Source organism: Macrotis lagotis, chromosome 1 (assembly GCF_037893015.1).
Source record: "Macrotis lagotis isolate mMagLag1 chromosome 1, bilby.v1.9.chrom.fasta, whole genome shotgun sequence".
NCBI lineage: Eukaryota > Metazoa > Chordata > Mammalia > Peramelemorphia > Peramelidae > Macrotis > Macrotis lagotis.
In genome coordinates, this window is record NC_133658.1 from 325593599 (window position 1) to 325601533 (window position 7935).

Consider the following 7935-nt stretch of genomic DNA (forward strand, 5'->3'; position numbering starts at 1 on the left):
CATTGGTTGGAAGAAGTAAACACAATAGCTGGGCTCATAAGCAATGGATTTTGAATGGTTTTGGTATTTCTTGAGGATACATTGAACCTAGGGTACGTTTGATGGTGATAGACACAAGGAGAAAATAATGAAGATAGATAGTCCCCTAGAAGATACATATAGTTAGATATTTAGTGTTATATTCCCTACTAGACTAAAAGCTCCATGAAAACAAGACCATTTCTGCTCTAAAACTTGTATATTTCTCAGTGCAGTAGATTTTTGATATTTGACTGTTAGTTTAAATTAACATTGAAAAGTAACATACAGAGAGGACTTCGAGTCAAGATGGTGCAGAGAAGACAGGCACTGTACTAAGGCCTCCCAATGTCCATATATATATATATATGTATATATATATATATATATATATATAACATGAAACAAACCTCTTAACAGAAATCCAATTGAAAAAACCCAGCAAAAGAACCTAGAAGAACATCTACCTCAAGGATTGTCTTCCAGGATTGTGGGTGAGCTGGACAAAGAGAACAGAAAGCCTGCCAGGAAGGGTGAGAGCCAGACTAACCTGGGATCAGTTGCAGAGACGTTGACTGTGGGAGTGGAGGTGTTGGCTGTGACACTGGAAGTCTGGGACTTGACAGCAAGGCTAGAGGATGAGTTCCAGCACAGAATGGATCTGGACATCCATCCCCTGAGCTCCTCTGGTTTGGAGGACCTCAGACTCTATATCTTCATTTCATTTGAACCCTCTTCACTGAACATACACAATTATAGTCCACTGCCCACCAGACTCAGTCATGGGCAGCAGAGCTTGCTCAACTGTGAATAGGGAGAGTAATTACCTCACCTCAGGGCATAGGCCACATTGTACAAGCATAAAAGTATCCAGCCCTTGGAGTTATTAAACTCAATGAGCAAGGCCTCTAGCACCCCCTTACTGGCTGATGCACTTAGAGTTACTAAACACAGTGAGCAAAGCCTCTTTGGATCCCAACACTAAACCTCTGTGAACCAGCCCCTCCCCCAACAGAAGATCTTAGGAAAATAAAGAAAGGCCATTGAGAAGGGGGGAGTCAATAGAAAACCACCTAGAATGTAGAGACCCTAAATCAGAGAGATATAGAACCTCTGAGGAGAATATGATTTGGTCTTCAGCACTGAAAGATTTCCTTGAAGAAATCAGGAAGGAGTTTAAAAATCAATTGGAAAATTTGGGGGAAAAAGCCCAAGAGAAGATTAACATCTTGCAACAACAACAACAAATAAAACAAATCCTTGGAAAATATAAACAATTCTCTCAAAACCTCAGTCAACTGGAAAACTCTTTCCAAAATAGAATTGACCAACTGGGAAAGAGAGTTGCAAAAGGTAAATGAAGAAAATTCTTCCCTAAAAAAAAAGAATGGAGCCTGTGAAAACTAAGAACTTCATGAGACAACAAGAATCTGTTAAAAAAAAAAATTTAAAAAAATAGAAGAAAATGTAAAATACCTCATCAGCAAAACCAGAATAGCTCAAGGAGATACAACCCAAGAATTATTGGTCTTCCTGAAAACATTGAAGAGATGAAAAGCCTGGACTTAATATTACATATTTAGTGATGGAAAATTGCCCTGATATCATGGAACCAGAATGCAAATAGTTATTGAAAGAATACATTGATCCCCTCTGGAAAGGGATCCCAAAATGAAAACACCAAGGAATATTGTGGCCAAATTCCAGAACTATCAGATAAAAGAGAAAATCCTGCAAGCATCCAGAAAGAAAAATTTAGATACAAAGGAGGCACATTAAGGATAACCCAGGACCTAGTTGCATCAACATTAAGGGATCAAAGGACCTGGAATGCAATTTTCTGAAAAGCAAGGGAACTTGGAATGCAGCCAAGAATTCATTATCTGGCAAAACTGACTGTTTTCTTCCAGGGCAACAGATGGATATTTAATGAAATAGGAGACTTCCAACTTTTCCTGATGAAAAGACCAGAGCTTAATTGAAAATTTGGACTTCAAATAGGAGACTCAAGAGACAGATGAAAAGGTTAAAAAAAAGGGCAAAAGGGAAAAAAAACTACTACACAATACAATAAACCTGGCTATATCCCTACCTGGGAGAAAGATTCCAATAATTCTCAATAATTGTAATTCTATTAGAGAGGATATACTTAGGCAGAAGTGTTGGATAATCATGACTTTTCTGTGATTCAGATAGAAAAATTTAGAAACAATACCTCCTTAAAAAGGACAGTAAAGAGATGGAAGAATGGAAGAGATGGAATGGGGTAAATCTCATTATTTTTTTAGGGTTTTTTTTGCAAGGCAATGGGGTTAAGTGGCTTACCCAAGGCCACACAGCTAGGTAATTATTAAGCATCTGAGGCCGGATTTGAACTCAGGTACTCCTGACTCCAGGCCTGGTGCTCTATCCACTGCACCACCTAGCCACCCTAAGTCTCATTACATTAAGAGGTACAAAGGACTTTGCAATAGAAGGGAAGAAGGGAGGAGGTGAGAGTAGCCTGAATCCTAATCTCACCAGATTGGATTAAGGTTAACATGCACACACTCAATTCAGTTAAGAAACTTATCTTACCTTTAAAGTATTTAAAAGGGGAAAGGGGGAGTGGGGAGGAGAGGGGGAATCAACAGAATGAAGAGAAGGAAGAAGGGGCAAAGGGAAAGGGGACAAAAGAGGAGAGAGTTGGATATAGGAAGGCATACACATTGAAGGTGGTGGTGTTCAGAAACAAAATACTCCAGAATATGATAAAGGGGGAAAAGGGGGGAAATACAAACAGATAACATGAAGGGCAATAAAGAGTCAGTAATTATAAATTTGAATGTGAATGGAATTATACTTGGTATCCATTAAAATGTAAGCAAATAGCAGAGTGGATTAAAAACCAGAATCCTACAATATGCTGCTTACAAGAAACTCATCTGAAGCAGAGAGATACATATAGAATAAAGGGGAAAGGTTGGAGCAAAATAAATTTTGATTTAGTTGAAGTGAAAAAAAGCAGGTGTAGCAATCCTTATCTCAGCTGCAAAAATAGATATTATTAAAAGAGATAAGGAAGGAAACCATATCCTCCTTAAAGGTACCATAGACAATAAAGTAATTTCAATACTAAATATGTATGCACCCAATGGTACAGCATCCAGATTCTTAGAGGAGAAGTAGAAGGAGTTACAAGAAGACATAGACTGCAAAACTCTACTAGTGGGAGATGTCAACCTCCAATTCTCAGATTTAGATAAATCTAACTAGAAAATTAAACATGAAGAAAGTTAAGGTGGCAAATAGATTGTTAGAAAATTTAGAAATGACAAACTTATGGAGGAAACTGAATGGGGATTGAAAGGAATATACTTTCTTTTCTGCAGTACAAAAATTTTGCAGTACAAAAATTGACCATGTACTAGGGCATAAAATCCTAATCATCAATTGTAGAAAGGCAGAAATAGTGAATACATATTTTTCAGATCATAATGCAATAAAAATCATATGCAATATTGGGGCAGGGAGATATAGACACAAAACTAATTGGAAACTAAATAATCTCATTTTAAAGAATGAGTGGATCAACATACCAAAACCTATGGGACACACTCAGGGAGGCTGTCAGGGGATATATTATGTCTTTAAATGCTTATATGAATAAATTAGAGAAAGAGGAAATCAATGAACTAAATATGCAACTAAAAAAATTAGAGAAAAAAACAAATTAAAACCCCCAGTTAAATACCAAATTAGAAATTCTAAAAGTTAAAGGAAAAATTAATAAAATTGAAAGCAAGAAAACTATTGAAATAATAAAAAAGAGCTGGTTTTATGAAAAAACAATAAAATTGATAAACCTCTTGTCAATTTGGTTAAAAAAAGAAGAAAACCAAATTACGAGTATTATAAATGACAAAGGTGAACTCACCAACAATGAGGAGGAAATTAAAGTAATAATTCAGAATTATTTTGCCCTACTCTATGCGAATAAATTTGACAATCTAAGTGAGATGGACGCATATTTAAAAAAATATCACTTGCCCAGGTTAAATGAAGAGGAAATTAAATACCTAAATGAACCTATCTCAGAAAAAAAATTCAATAAGCCATTATTGAACTCCCTAAGAAAAAATCTCCAGGGCCAGATGGATACACAAGTGAATTCTATCAAATATTTAAGCAACAACTGGTTCCAATTCTATACAAACTATTTGGAAAAATAGTTGAAAATAGAAGTCTGCCTAACTCTTTCTATGACACCAATATGGTGTTGATACATAAACCAGGAGAGTAAAAACAGAGAAAATAATTATAAACCTATCTCCCTGATGAATACAAGATACCAAAATCTTAAATAAATCTTAGGAACATGACTACAAGTTATCACTAGGATAATACATTATGACCAAGTAGAATTTATCTCAGGAATTCAGGGTTGGTTGAATATTAGGAAAACTGTGAGTATAATTAATTATATCAATAACAAAGCTATCAGAAATCATATGAATATATCAATAGATACTGAAAAAAAGCTTTTTCTAAAATTTTAGGGTTTTTTTGGAAAAAAAAAAACTTTTGACAAAATACAGCACCCATTCCTCCTAAAAACACTAGAGAGCATGGACTAAGCAGATTGTTCATTAGAATAGTAAATAGTATCTATTTGAAACCATCAGCAAGAATTATATACAAAAGGCATAGGCTAGAGGCATTCCCAATAAGATCAGGGTGAATGCAACAAGGATGCCCACTATCATCACTACTATTCAATATCGTATTAGAAATGTTAGCTTCAGGGGTGGCTAGATGGCGCAGTGGATAGAGCACCAGCCCAGGAGTCAGGAGTCCCTGAGTTCAAATCTGACTCCAGGCATTTAATAATTACCTAGCTGAGTGGCCTTGGGTAAGCTGCTTAACCCCATTGCCTTGCAAAAAACTAAAAAAAAAAAATGTTGGCTTCAGCAATAAGAGAAGAAAAAGAAATCAAAGGAATTAGAATAGGGAAGCAAGAGACAGAACTCTCACTCTATGCAGATGACATGATGGTATACCTAGAAAATCCCCCAAAAATCATCTAAAAATCTATGAGAAATAACTAGCAACTTTAGTAAAGTCACAGAATAAACCCTCATAAATCCTCAACATTTCTATATATATCTAGCAAGACTCAGTAGAAAGATCTAGAAAGAGAAATCCCATTCAAAGTAACCTCAGACAAAATAAAATACCTGGGAGTCAAAAACTTTTTGAAAACAATTACAAAACACTTCTGACACAAATAAAATCAGACTTAAATAACTGGGCAAATATCAACTGCTCATAGATAGGTCAAGAAAATATAATAAAAATGACAATTCTACCAAAATTAAACTACTTGTTTAGTGCCCTACCTATCAAAATTCCAAAAAATTACTTTAATGAGTTAGAAAAAAATTCTAAGTAAATACATATGGAGAAGTAAAAAGTTTAAAATCTCCAGGGATTCAATGAAAAAAGTGCAAAAGAAGGTAGTTTAGCCCTACCAGATCTAAAATTATAAAGCATCAGTCATCAAAACTGTCTCTTATTCGTTAAGAAATTGAGTGGTGGATCTGTGGAATAGTCTAGGTGCAATAGCAAGAAATGATTATAATAATCTGCTGTTTGATAAACTGAAAGAGTCCAGCTATTGGGATAAAAAACTCTTTCTTCGATGAAAAACTTTTGGAAAAATTGGAAGATAGTATGGAAGAAACTTGGATTTGACCAACACCTCACATCTTACACCAAGATAAGATCCAAATGGATACAGGATTTAGACATAAAAAAACAATATTATAAGTAAACTAGGAGAACAAGGAATAGTGAGCAAGGAAGAGATGGAAAACACCATTAAAAACAAACTAGATAATTTTGATTACATTAAATTAAAAAACTTCTGCACAGACAAAACCACTACAACCAAGATCAAAAGAAATGTAATAAATTTGGAAACAATTTTTTACGACAGGTGTTTCTGGCAAAGGACTTCTCTCTAAAATATTCAGAGAACTGAGTCAAATTTTTATTTATTTTATTTTATTTTTTAAATTTTTAAATGATTTTATTTATTTTGAGTTTTACATTTTTCCCCCAATCTTGTTTCCCCCCCCCCCCATCCTACATACAAGGCAGTTTTCTAGTCTTTACATCATTCCCATATTATGCATTGATCTAAGTTGAATGTTAAGAGAGAGAAATCATAACCTTAAGGAAGAAACATAAAGTATGAGATATAACAGAATTATGTAATAAGATGACTTTTTTAAAAAAATTAAAGGTAATAGTCCTTTGTGTTTGTTCAAACTCCACAATTCTTTCTCAGGATATAGATGACATTCTCTGTGACAAATACCCCACAATTATGCCTTATTGTTGCCCTGTTGGAATGAGCAAGTCCATTAAGGTTGATCATCACTCCCATGTTGCTGTTAGGGTGCACAATATTCTTCTGGTTCTGCTCATTTCACTCAGCATCAGTTCATGCAAATCCTTCCAGGCTTCCCTACATTCCCATCCCTCCTGGGTTCTAATATAACAATAGTATTCCATGACATACATGTGCCACAATTTTAAGCCATTCCCCAATTGATGGACATTCCCTCACATCCTATACCAATATATATTTCTTTGCCACCACAAACAGAGCTACTATGAATTTTTGTACAGGTGATGTTTTTACCCTTTTTCATAATGTCTTCAGGGTGTAGACCAAGTAGTGGTACTGCTGGATCGAAGGGCATGTATATTTTTTATTACCCTTTGGGCATAATTCCAAATTGCTCTCCAGAAAGGTTGGATGAGTTCACAGATTGACCAACATTGTATTAGTGTCCCAGATTTCCCACATCCCTTCCAACATTGATCATCGTCCTTGCTTGTCATATTGGCCAGTCTGAGAGGTGTGAGGTGGTATCTCAGACATGCCTGAATTTGCATTTCTCTAATAAGTAATGCTTTGGAGCAATTTTTCATATGAGTATGGATTGCTTTGATTTCCTCAGCTGTAAATTGCCTTTGCATATCCTTTGACCATTTCTCCATTGAGGAATGGCTTGTCTTTTAAAAAAAAAATTGTATAAAGGTATATTCCTTTCTATACCCATTCAATTTCCTCCATATGGCTGTCATGTCTAGGTTTTCTAACAATCTATTTACCTACTTAACTTTCTTCTTGTTTATTTTATAGTTAGATTTATCTAAATCTGAGAATGGGAGGTTGATGTCTCCCACTAGTAGAGTTTTGCTGTCTATGTCTTCTTGTAACTCCTTCTACTTCTCCTCTAAGAATCTGGATGCTGTACCATTGGGTGCATACATATTTAGTATTGAAATTGCTTTATTGTCTATGGTACCTTTTAGAAGGATATAGTTTCCTTCCTTATCTCTTTTAATAATATCTATTTTTGCAGCTGAGATAAGGATTGCTACCCCTGCTTTTTTCACTTCAGCTGAAGCAAACTTTTATGCTATATGTATCTCTCTGCTTTAAATGAGTTTCTCATAAGCAGCATATTGTAGGATTCTGGTTTTTAATCCACTCTGCTATTCATTTATGTTTTAAGGGAGAGTTCATCCCATTCATATCAAAGTTATAATTACTAACTCTTTATTGCCTTCCATGTTGTCTTCCCTCTGCTTTACCCCCCCCCCTTTTGCCCCGTTATCCATATTCCCCAGTATTTCAGTTCTGAATTCTACCACCTTCAGTGTGTTTGCCCTCCTATATCCAACTCCCTTCCCTTTTTTCCCCTTTCCCTTTGTCCCTTCTTTTTTCCCCTTCCTTCTATTCATTCCCACTTTTCCCCCCTACCCTTTTCCCCTTTTAATACTTTAAAGGCAAGATAAGTTTCTTAACTTACGTGTGTGTGTGTGTGTGTGTGTGTGTGTGTGTGTGTGTGTGTGTTAACT